General features: G+C 40.0%; 1 protein-coding gene across 14 annotated transcripts in view; it reads right to left on the bottom strand.

Moving 5' to 3' along the window:
* Positions 1-12,951, bottom strand: part of NCALD (neurocalcin delta) — a 476,669-nt gene that overhangs the window by 130,785 nt on the left and 332,933 nt on the right. For 2 of the 14 annotated variants that reach the window (XM_077167391.1, XM_077167387.1), the window contains one exon: positions 4,765-4,840. The exons of the other annotated variants lie outside the window; for them this stretch is intronic. The gene's annotated coding sequence lies outside the window, so the exon portion shown is untranslated. The remainder of the gene's footprint in view (positions 1-4,764; positions 4,841-12,951) is intronic. 14 annotated transcript variants of the gene reach the window in all.

The following is a 12,951-nucleotide window of genomic DNA, read 5'->3' on the forward strand; positions in this document are numbered from 1 at the left end:
GAAGTCTACCTCATTAGCCCTCTGAGTCTGGCTCACGAGTTAGAGGGTGCTTTCAGATCACCCATCTCCAAAATTTCAGGTCTTTACCCCCAGGGATGCCAGGGGGTGAAAAAGGTGCTACAGGGGATTCTCTCAGCTGAAGGACACAAAGGAGGGAGAATTGCCTGTTAAGGGCCAGTCCGCCTCATTCACCTAACACCATATCATGTAGACGCTATGCTGGACACCAAACTTATTTATACTTGAGTGTATTTCAGGAGGAAGGGCGATTGTAGCTCTTTCCAATACACCCAGCTAGTAGACAGGTTCTGAAGAAAAGATATTTTGTAGAGCATGTCCTGAGTGAGTAATGGAAACCACTACTATTTGCCTTATACACCAACTCTTCAAGCTTTATTTCTATTACCATTCCAGCAACTCCAATTTTTTCTCAGATGAAAAATATTCCTGGGTTTGTTAGTACAACTTTATTCTTCTCCAGAGCTGTTAAATTAAGTGATAACAATTATGATTCAATCCGAATCGAGGGGATAGATTTGTTCTCACAGAAAATTAAATTTTATTCTTGAAGAATCTATATATGGATACAAGAAAAAAATAATCAAATTGTGTGCTATTGGTGAAAGAAGTGCAGGGTTGGGTTTTGTTTGAAGGAAAATGTTGAAGAGACATTAAAATTTAGATATCTGCAACAAAAATTTTCAGGGATCATGGTAACAGATAAACACCATGTTACAGAGGAAAATACTATGATTTTTCCAGCAGAAATAGGGGATTTGATTCTTGTCTTCAAACTTTCAATGCTATGTTACATAGAAGGAGGAGAAGACTCATTTTGAGTCAATATGCTCTGTTCAATAGTATTCTGTTGGACACATCCAATAATTATTTGCTGGGACCTTTCCATGCAAAATTTAAGGCATACAAAAGAGATTCAGAGAGAGCAGAGCAGAACGACCTAGCCACAAGAAGCAGAGTCCACCAGCCAGCGACCTTTGAAGATGAAGAAGGAAAATGTCTGCCAGGGAGCTTCATGAAACAGGAAGCCAAGAGAAGAAGCTAGCAGATGACACCGTGCTCACCATGTGCCCTTCCAGATGAGAGAAGAACTCTGACTGTGTTCACCATGTGCCCTTCCACTTGAGGGAGAAACCCTGAACTTCATCAGCCTTCTTGAACCAAGGTATCTTTCCCTGGATGCCTTTGATGGGACATTTCTATAGACTTGTTTTAATTGGGACATTTTCTCAGCCTTAAAACTGTAAACTAGCAATTTATTAAATTCCCCTTTTTAAAAGCCATTCTGTTTCTGGTATATTGCATTCCGGCAGCTAGCAAACTAGAACAGCCATTCTCTATTTAGATCTTTTTTTTTTTTTTTTTACAAAAGGTAAGGAAAGTGGTCTGTAATTCCATATGGCCAGCTTTTAATGGCTCTATATCAGGACAAGGCCATGAGCGGGAACTTGTAAAGTTTGTTATCTTCAGGAGGAGTTAAAAGATGAGTCCTTCTGGAATAAAACAGGGAAAGAAGCGGCTATATTAAAAGATTCATTACTAGTCAGACCTTCAAGGAGGAATTCATCACCAGACCCAGACCTTGAGTCCTCAGGGTCAGAAGCCCCCTTGGGCCCCCTCCCTTTAGGGGGAACCCTCTGTGCCCACTGCCCCACCCCCTTATTCAAACCTAGCAGGGTATACCCGCAGTGGAGCCCCCTACCACCTTCCAGAGAAAAAGGAGAAGGGTTCAGAAGGAAATGGGATATTCTTTCTCTGAGAAGTGGCCCACAGGGACAAAAGAACTTCAAGGGTCCATGTTCCATTTTCTATGACAGACTTAGCACTGTGTAATAAATAATTAGGAAAGTTTTCTGAGGATCGTTCCAAGTTTTTGGAGGAGTTAAAAAATCTGGTCCTGACTTATGAATTTCCCTGGGAGGATATCCAAGTCATCCTCTCCTCTTGCTGCACTCCCGAGGAGAAATGAAGGATCTGGGCAGAAGCCCAAGGACATGCAGATAAGCTGCATGGGCAACAGCCAGCATGGTAAAGGGTGGGGGCCAAAGCTGTCCCAAACATAGACCCCAACTGCAACTATCAGAGGGACAGAGAGATCTTAATGCAAGGGATGATATGATTAGTTCCTTAATAGAGGATCTGAAAAAGTGTATTGTCAAACCTATAAATTACAATATGCTTCAAAGCATAACACAGGAAGACAAGAAAAATCCTGCTTTATTTCGGGGGAGACTAGTAGAAGCCATGAAAAAGTATACCAATGTAGATCCAGACTTTGAGGGGGAATAAATCATGTTAAAAACCTACTTTAGGGCAGGCAGTGGTGGCTCAGTGGCAGAGTTCTCGCCTGCCATGCCTGAGACCTGGGTTCATTTCCCAGTGCCTGCCCATGTTAAAAACAAAAACAAAAAACCCTACTTTATAGGTTAGTCAACCTGTTCTCAATATATTCTCCTCCAACATAAAGATTCATCTGCAAAATATGTCCTTAGGGCTCCCCATGCCTATGAATGAACTCATAATTACTGCCTTTTCTGTCTTTAATGACTGGGACAGGACTCCAGAGGAGGAGAGAGCAAGGAGAGACCAGAATAAGGCAAGTCTCATAGTTCTTGCTGTAAGCTGTAAGCAGCCACCTCAGGGCCACTCAGGGCAGAAGCCACCTGGAACCAGTCATTGATGTGGAGAGTTGGGGCACTGGAGGCGGGAACACCCCCAAGGATGGAAGGAGCCCTGAGGATGGAGAGAGCTCTCTGGGTCCTGTCTGTGATGCAGGAAGCCTGGACACTGGGCCAGAGAGTGTATCGAGTCCCTAAGGGGGAACAAGGTCTCTCCTAAGATCCTGTTGACTGCCCCTGAACTAGAATGATGGGGTCCGGGACTAGTGGCTCCTTGGACCTTGCCAAAAAACATCAGTCTCATCGAGCCCCAGGCGACCCCCAATGTGGTAAGTGTGCTGGTTTGAAACGGTTATGTACTCCAGAAAAGCCATGTTATATTAGTCCAGTCCTGTGGACTGGATCTATTGGGTGGGACCTTTTTTTTTTTTTTTTTTTAAAGGAAAGACAGAGAGAAGGAAGGAAGGATAGAAGGAAGGAAGGAAGGAAGAAAGGGAAACATTTTTAAACATTTTCTTGTTTTTATTGTATTCTGTTTCTCCGTTTTTGTTACATGGGCTGGGGCCGGGAATCGAACCGAGGTCCTCCGGCATAGCAGGCAAGCACTTTGCCCGCTGAGCCACCGCGGCCCGCCCCTGGGTGGGACCTTTTCATTAGATTGTTTCCATGGAGATGTAACCCTGCCCATTCAAGGTGGGTCTTAATTCACTTACTGGAGTCCTTTAAGAGGGAGACATTTTGGAGAAAGCACAGATGCTTGGAGAAAGAAACACTCCAGTAGAAGCCAGAAAGACCCACAGGAGCTGAGACAGTCATTTTGAAATCAGCCAAGGAGAGAAGGGCCAGCAGATATTGTCATGTGCTTTTCCATGTGTCAGAGGAACCTGGACACAATTGGCCTTTCTTCACTGAAGGTGTATCATCTTGCTGATGCCTTAATTGGGACATTTCCATGACCTTAGAATTGTAACTTATAACAATAAATCCCCTTTGTAAAAGCCACTTCATTTCTGGTACAATGCAGTCCAACAGTGTTAGCAAACCAAAAGAGCAGGTGGGATCATTAATTTTTTAACTGATAGAGGAGTCACCAATTCTGTCTTGATCTCTCACTCCAGCCCTCTCTCCTCAAAGACCTGTCCCATAGTAGGAGTAGATGGGACGCCTTGGGCTTAAGTCTTCATCCCACCGCTACCCTGCCAAATTGGTAGTATTCTTCTAAGTCATCAGTTTTTAATAATACTAGAGTGTCTCACCCCACTTGCAGAAAGGGATTACTAAAAGCATTAAGTGCCCATATCCAAATAATAGGCTGTCTGCCAAAACAAGAACCTGAAAGTCCCATTGAAAATAGTGTGGCCTTAAGTGTGGTATTAACTGGGACTGGAAACACTCTAAAGTCCCTTAGAGTTAAAAAGTTAAGTACACCCCAAAGTCTGGGATATAGAACTTCTCAGGAAGGCAATTCATGTCCCTCTTATCGTAATCCAGTACAGAAAGAATTCAGTTTTCCAGGAAAAAGAAATAGCCCCTTAAACAGGAGGACATTAAAGGTATCCATCCTCTTATCTAAAAATTCTTAAAGGCAGGACTTCTCATCCCCTGCAGGTTCTCTTGTAGTACCCCTATCCTGCCCGTTGAAAAGCAAAATGGGACCTGCTGATTAGTGCAAGATCTTTGGGCCATAAACCAATTTGTCATTCCCCTCCACCCTATTGTATCTAAACCTTACACTGTCCTCAATAAGATCCCAAGCTTCACCATGTGTTATGCAGTTCTTGATTTAAAGGATGCTTTCTTCTGCATTCCTTCACACTCACATTTCCAGTTTCTATTTGCCTTTGAGTGACAGGGGCCGGGGAACAGTATACCAGCCAGGTCACTGTGACAATCCTAGCTTAAAGGTTTAGGGATAGTCCTATCTCTTTGGAAATGTACTAGTACAGGACCTAGCCCTTCTACGTTGAGAACCAAGCTCCTTTATTCAGTATGTGGACAACTTATTAATATGCAGTCCTACTAGGGAAGCTTCCCTCAAGGACACTATTGCCACTCTTAATTTCTTGGCCAAACAAGGATACGAAGTTTCGCTTTCTAAACTCAAATTGCCTTGAAAAAAGTTCTTTACCTTGGGTTTGTCCTTACCCCAGGAGAGTGCTCTCCGTCATCTGAAAGGGTCCAGGCTATACGTTCAGTGCCAATCCCTGAGACAGAAAAACAATTAAGAGGCTTCCTGCAGGTGGCAGATGTTCTAGTTAGTAAGCTGCCACAATGTGATATACCAGAAACAGAACAGCTTTTAAAAAGGGGAATTTATTAAATTGCAAGTTTACAATTCTAAGGCCTTGAAAACGTCCAAATTAAGGTCCATGAGGTTACCTTCACTTAAGAAAGGCTGATGAAGTTCAAGGTTTCTCTCTTAGCTGGGAGTGTACAAGGAGATGCCTGCTAACTTACTCTCCTGGCTATTTGTTTCATGAAGCTCCCCCGAGGACATTTTCCTTCTTCATCTCCAAAGTCTCTGACTGTGTGGGCTCTTGGTTCTGGTGGCTCTGTCGGTTCTGGTGGCTCTAGAGCTTCTTCCAAAATGGTTCCCTCTTAATTAAAGGGCTCCAGTAAGAAACCCCACCTTGAATGGGTGGAGACACATCTACATGGAAACCAGCTAATCAAAAGTTACTACCCTCAATTGTGTGGGTCACATCTCCATGGAAACAATCAAAAAGATCCCCCCCCCCCCGCAGCAATATTGAATGAGGATTAAAGGACATGGCTTTCCTGTACTCAATAGCTTCAAACTGGCACAATAGGGTATTGCAGAATCTGGATGCCCTGATCTGGAGAAATTGCAAGGCCTCTGTATGAAGTCATTGGGGGACTAGATAGTACCCCCTTAGAATGGAGTATAGAGCAGGCTAATGCCTTCACTACCCTCAAAGGCATTCTTACCAGTCTACCTGCCTTGAGCCTGCCAAACTTAGATAAGCCCTTTTACCTATATGTAACTGAAAAGAAAGGAGTAGCATTAGGAGTCTTATCACAAAAACTTGGAAACATTCCCCGATCTGTGTCATACTTTCCAAAGCCATTAGATGCCACAGCAGCGGGATGGCCACCCTGCCTCAGAGCAGTAGGGGCCACTAGCTTACTTATAGAACAAGCCACCAAGCTGACATGGGGACAAACTCGACCAGAATATACCTACCACAAAGTCAGAGACATTCTGGATGCCAGAGGGTATCCGAGGCTTTCAAACAATAGACACCTAAAATATCAGGCCCAGCTCCTAGACACACTCGGAGTTCAGATCCAAGTCTGCGCCAACCTGAACCAGCTACTCTGCTGCCTGTGAGCCCAGAACAGGAAAGCGAACCCCTTGAGCACTCACACATAGAGACACTAGTTCCAGCAATACCTTCACGGCCTGGAGGCAGATAAGTGTAAAAACACCTACGGAGTCACGTCAGAGCCAGGAGGGCGACCGGCAGGCTGTATTACATCAATCTGCGGACATCTCACTATCCTACCTACCTTTTGAGGGTGGTTTCCTCAAAACTGAGGAAGGATTTTCTTTCTCTCTGGAAATAATACCTACTAAACTTTACCCAGCAGTTGGACTGGCTCTTGCTCTTTAGCCTATGCTAGCCTAGAATTATCCTATCTACCAGTTCTTCTCCCCTGCTTTATGACCAAAATATGCATTTCATCTCCTAATCCTTCTTTTGCTGGGCATCATGCTCATAGCCACTGGCCTAGGTGTAGAAGGACTTATTACCAGCCACCGATTCCACCACAATCTCTCCGTAGAGCTCATACATAGCGTGGAATCTACTGCACAAAGCCTAGGCCTCCTCTGGACCCATATAGAGTCCCCAGCTGTGTATTTCAAAACAAGGGAGTCTTGGATACACTCCTGCAGCCCAAGGATTAATTTACCTCTTTTTACAAGAAGAGTGCTGCTTTTATATCAACCACTCAAGTGAAATTCAAGAAAATACATGAGATTTTTTTTTTTTTTTTTTTTTTTTTTTTTTTTTAAAGGAAAGACAGAGAGAAGGAAGGAAGGATAGAAGGAAGGAAGGAAGGAAGAAAGGGAAACATCTTTTAAACATTTTCTTGTTTTATTGTATTCTGTTTCTCCGTTTTTGTTACATGGGCTGGGGCCGGGAATCGAACCGAGGTCCTCCGGCATAGCAGGCAAGCACTTTGCCCGCTGAGCCACCGCGGCCCGCCCAATACATGAGATTTTTAAAGAATAAGCCAAATGAATTAAAAACAATGCTGGACACAACTGAAATCCCTTTCCACATCTAGCTAATCTAACTACTTGGCTCCTCCCTTTTCTAGGTCTCTTAATTCCTTTTCTTCTCATTCTTTTATTTGGCCCATGTATATTTAGCCACTTTTAAAATTTGATTCCAACAGGCTGTAAGCATTCTATACTAAGCCCGTGCTCACCCATGAGTATCAGGCTATTCCAGATGAGGACCATCTGACCCCAACCCTTACTAGAATAGAGATAGAGTTTTATACCCTGGAAGGCAGGGGTTACTGCCCTTAAAACAGCAGGAAGAAGTTCTAGAAGTCTGAACTTCAGCCCTAAGCCTCCCCTTAAGATTAAAGGTAACTAACTCAAGGAGGAGTTGAGACAGGATAGAATAGGCATTGAGGCTTTAGTCCCTGATTTCCTGTTCAATTCTGAAGAAGTTAATACACAACTGCAAACCCCCTTAAACAAAAAAAACTTTCCCTAAGCCCCCAAACCATAAAGCTTGTAAAACCATGAGCCCCCAAATGAATTTTTACCTAATAACAGACAGCCTTGTGTCCTAGTTTGCTAGCTACTGGAATGCAATATACCAGAAACGGAATGGCTTTTAAAAAGGGGAATTTAATAAGTTGCTAGTTTACAGTTCTAAGGTGGAGAAAATGTCCCAATTAAAGAAATCTATAAAAATGTCTCATCAAAAGGCATCCAGAGAAAGATACCTTGGTTCAAGAAGGCTGATGAAATTCAGGGTCTCTCTCTCTCAAGTGAGAAGGCACATGGTGAACACAGTCAGGGTTTCTCTCTTGGCTGGAAAGGCACATGGCAAACATGGTGTCATCTGCTAGCTTTCTCCTGGCTTCCTGTTTCATGAAGCTCCCTGGGAGACGTTTTCCTCCTATATCTCCAAAGGCCGCTGGCTGGTGGACTCTGCTTTGTGGCGCTACAACATTCTCTGTTCTCTCCAAATCTCTCATTCTCCAAAATGTTTCCTCTTTTATAGGACTTAAGTAAACCAATCAAGACCCACCCAAATGCGTGGAGACACATCTTCCCTAATCCAGCTTAACAACCACTCTTGATTGGATTACATCCTCCAGGGAGATGATCTAATTACAGATTCAAACATACAGTATTGAATAGGGATTCTTCTGCTTTTATGAAATGGGATTTTGATTAAAATATGGCTTTTCTAGGGTCCATACATCCTTTCAAACCAGCACATCTGGCTTCATTAAAATTCTAAACTATGTGACCAGGACCAATTTTTAGTACAGGACAGGAGACCACAAGCATGGAAAGTTATCTTTCCTTGAAACAAAGAAAACACCTGGCATTCAAAGGTCAAAATGGAAAAACCCTGCTAGCAAAACCTCCCTATAAAATAAGATAAACCCATGCCACTTGGGATGCATCTCTCTCTTGAACACGCCTCTAATTTCTTCAACATGTACTAATCATTCAATAAACTTCACTGTTTATGGCTACTTGCTTTCTCATTCTTGAATTCTTTTTTGTGGCGAGACTCCAAGCCTGGAGCAGAGCTTAGCTTGGTGTCAGCAGAACTCTGGTAACAGAAGGTACTCAATATATATATCTGTTAAATGAACAAATCAATAAATGAATGAATGAGCACCTTAACCCACCCCTCCAAAAGATCCAAACTTAGAGAACTGACTTAAGTATGGCTACTTCAACTTGTACTAGGGTTTTAGGCTGTGAAAAATAAAGGAAACTCACTTATTATAATAAAGAAAACTTAGAATTTTCTAAAAACTGATATTTAGTTTCGATAGATTTTGCCAAAGTTGTTACTTTGGCAATTCACTGATAGGGATGGTATCTCTATTAAAGCATGAGATGGTCTCTAAAGGAATTCTGGCTCTGTAATGATGCATGGCAAGGATATTTTCAGATTAGTTTTTTCCAGGTTAGACCAAAGCTACACGTGTCAGGACATGACATGCTGACCTTTGACCCTCTACTTCTCCCAAACAATATACTTTAAAATGTGCAGTCACATTTGAGTTATTTACATTGGAACCTGCCTTCTGATACTTTTTTTAAACTAAGAAATGACAGCAATTTGGAAAGCAACAGCAAAGCAAGGCCAAATGGGGGCATTTCAAAGATTGGATGGACAGAAAACTTGACAGTAAGCAAATCAGAAGATGGAATTGCAAACAATGGTTTTGCCAAAGAAGAGAACAATGTCCTATAAAGATAAGATGTGCAAGAACACACACACAATTCAATTTATTCACATTTACATTTGAAAATCAGGATCATTCCAAATTCAATTTGTTGCTTTTCGCCCAGATTGCTTCCAGGCTCTCAAGATATAAAAGAAGTAAAGCTTTTTTCTATATAGATGATTTCTCCTTTACAAATCTTGTTTTATATAGTATTATCTACATTATATATATTTTTTCTTTATTAGATAAGTTGTGGATTTACAGAGCAAGCATGCATAAAAGCCAGATTCCTTTATACCATCCTATTATTAAAACCTTGCATTGGTGCAGAACATTTGTTACAACTTATGATAGCACATTTTTATAATTGTACTATTAACTGCAGTGAATGGTTTCACTTAGGGTTCATTGTTTGCATAGTCTGTTTCAATGGATTTTTAAAAAAATTTTATTCTATTACCATATATACAATCTTTATTTCCCCTTTTAATTTATTTAATTTCCCCTTCTAATCACATTCAGAAAGATATACATTTCAGTGCTGTTAATTACATTCACAATGTTGTGCTGCCATTACCAGAAATCATTACTCAAAAATTTCCATCATTCTGAATAGGAACCCTATACATTTTAAGCCTTAACTTTCCATTCCCTGGGAACCTTTATTCTAGATTCTGACTATGAGTTTGCTTGTTATAATAATTTCAGCGAGAGCATATAATTTTGCCCTACTATGTCTGGCTTATTTCATTCAACATGAAATAATTGTCTTCAAGGTTCATCTATATTTTTACATGTATCAGGATTTCATTCTTTTTTACAGATGAATAACATTCATTGCATGCATATACCACATTTTATTCACCCATTTATCAGTTGATGGACAACTTCCATCTTTTGAAAATTGTTAATAACGCTGCTATGAACATTGGTATGAAAATATCTGTTCTATTCCCAGCTTTCAATTATTTTGGGAATATACCTAGTAGTGTGATTGCTGGTCATATGGAAGTTCTATACATTTTTTTCTGAGGAACAGCTAAACTCTCTTCCACAACTATACCATTTTACATTGCCATTAGCAATGATGAGTGTTCTTATTTCTTCATATCCTCTTCAACACCTGTAAATTTCTGTTTTTTTTTTAAATAGTAATCATTCTAGTAGGTGTGAAATGGTATCTCATTGTGGTTTTGGTTTGCCCTAATAGCTAATGATGTTAAACATCTTTTCATGTACTTTTTGGCCATTTGTATATCTTCTTTGAAGCGATTTCTACTCAAGTCTTTTGCCTAATTTGTAAATGGTTATCTGATTTTTTTTTTAATTGTTAAGTCAAAGGATTTTTTTTAATATATTCTGGTTATTAAACTCTTATCAGATATATGGCTTGCAAATATTTTCTCCCATTTTGTAGGTTGTCTTTTTACTTCCATGATAAAGTCCTTTGAGGATAATTTTTTTTTTAATTTTGATAAAGTCCAACTTATCTATGTTTTATTTTGCCATTTGTGCTTTGGTTGTAAAGTCTAAGAAACCATTGCCTAGCAAAAGGTCCTGAAGATACTTCCCTACATTTTCTTCTAGAAGTTTGACGGCTCACACTCTTAATTTAGGTCTTTGATCCATTTTGAGATAATTTTTTGTATAAGGTGTGAGTTACTCTTTTTTGCAAACAGAGTCCCATTTTCCCAGCACTATCTGTTGAAGAGACTATTCTTTCCCAATTGAGTGATCTCTGCCCCTTGTCAAATATCAGTTAGCTATAAATGGGTTGATTTCTATGTGCTCAATTTGATTCCACAGGTTTATATGTCTGTCCTTGTGCCAGAACCATGCTGATTTCATTCTGTGGCTTTGTAATAAGTTTCAAGATTGGGAAGTGTGAGTCCTTCAACTTCATTCTTCTTTTTCAAAATGGCTTTAGCAATTTGGAACCCTTTACCCTTTCACATAAATTGGATGATTGGTTTTTCCATTTATACAAAGAAGGTTGTAGGAATTTTTATGGGATTGCATTGAATCTATAAATTGCTTTGAATAGAATTGGCATCTTGATATTTAGTCTTCCAGTCAATGAACATGGAATGTCCTTCATTTATTTAGGACTTCTTTCATTTCTTTTAGCAGTGTTTTGTAGTCTTCTGTATATAAGTCCTTTACATACTTAGATTTAATCCTAGTTATTTGATTCTTTCAGTTGTTATTGTGAATGGAATATTTTTCTTGATTTCTACTTTTGATTTGTTCATTCCTTGTGTATAGAAACACTACTGATTTTGGGGGTGTTGATTTTGCCCCCAACACTTTACTGAATTCATTTATTAGCTTTAAGAGCTTTGTTGATATTTCAGGATTTTCTGTATATAAAGTCATGTCATCTGCTAAAAGGTAAAATTTTACTTCTTCCTGTCAATTTGGATGACTTTTACTTCTTTTTCTTGACTAGTTTCTCTGGCAAGAACTTCTAGTAAAAGTTGAGTAACAGTGGCACCAGTAGGTTTCCTTGTCTTGTTCCTGATCTTAGAGGGAAAGCTTTCAGTCTTTCACCATTGAAGATGATAGTGGGCTTTTCATATATGCCCTTTGTCACACTGAGGATGTTTCCTTCAATTCCTAGTGTTTTAAGTGTTTTTATCAAGAAAGGGTGCTGGATTTTGTTAAATGGCTTTTCTGTATCAATTGAGATGCTCAAGTGTTTTTTTTCCCTTCATTGTACTACTGTGGTATATCACATTAATTGATTTTCTCATTTTGAATTAACCTTACATACTAGGTGTGCTAGTTTGAAAATATTAAGTACCCCAGAAAAGCCATTTTTTAATCTTGATTCAATCTTGTGGAGGCAGCTGCTTCTTTTAATCTTGATTCAATACTATAGGGCAGAAATCTTTTATTAGATTATCTCCACAGAGATGTGATGTGCTCCACTGTGGGTATGAACTTTGATTAGGTGGAGATATGTCTCCACACATTCCAGGTGGGTTTTGATTAGTTTACTGGAATCCTTTAAAAGTGGAAATGTTTTGAAGAGAGCCATAAATGACAGAAATGACACAGCCTACAGAAACTTCACAGCAGAGCTGACACAGATGCCATCACTTGGAGAACAGAGACACGGATATTTGGAGATGCTTGGAAACAAGAAGACATCCCCATGAAACGATGAGCAAGCCAGAACCTAGTGAGAGCCAAGGGAAGCCAAGAGATGAAAGCCAGCCCTGGAGAAGCAAAGTGAGGAAGCTCCACAGGAACAGATGCTGAAAACAATGGAGCCCAGCAGCAAGGGACCAGCAGATGCCAGCCATGTGACTATCCAGCTGACAGAGGTGTACCTGACCCATCAGTCTTTCTTGAGTGAAGGTAACCTCCTGCTTGTGCCTTAATTTGGATACTTTCACTTCCTTACAACTACAAATTTGTAATTTATTAAATTTCCCTTTTTAAAAGTTATTCCAGTTCTGGTATATTGCATTCTGGGAGCTTGCAAACCAATACACCAGGGTAAATGACCCTTGATCATAATAGTGTGTAATTCTTTTAATATGCTGTCGGATTTGATTTGCTAGTGTTTTGTTGAGGGTTTTTGCATATATATTCACAAGAGATATTGGTCTATAGTTTTCTTTTCTTGTGGTATCTTTACTGGCTTTGGTATTAAAGTAATTTTGGTCTTGTAGAATGAATTAGAAAGTATTTCCTCCTCTTCAATTTTTTGGAAGAGTTTGAGCAGAATTGCAGTTAAATCTTCTTACAATAATTTGTACAATTCCCCTGTAAAATTATTTAGTCCTGGGCTTTTTTTTTTTGAAAAATTTTTGATTATTGATTCCATCTCTTTACTAGAATTGGT

The sequence above is a fragment of the Tamandua tetradactyla genome, chromosome 6 (assembly GCF_023851605.1).
Source record: "Tamandua tetradactyla isolate mTamTet1 chromosome 6, mTamTet1.pri, whole genome shotgun sequence".
NCBI lineage: Eukaryota > Metazoa > Chordata > Mammalia > Pilosa > Myrmecophagidae > Tamandua > Tamandua tetradactyla.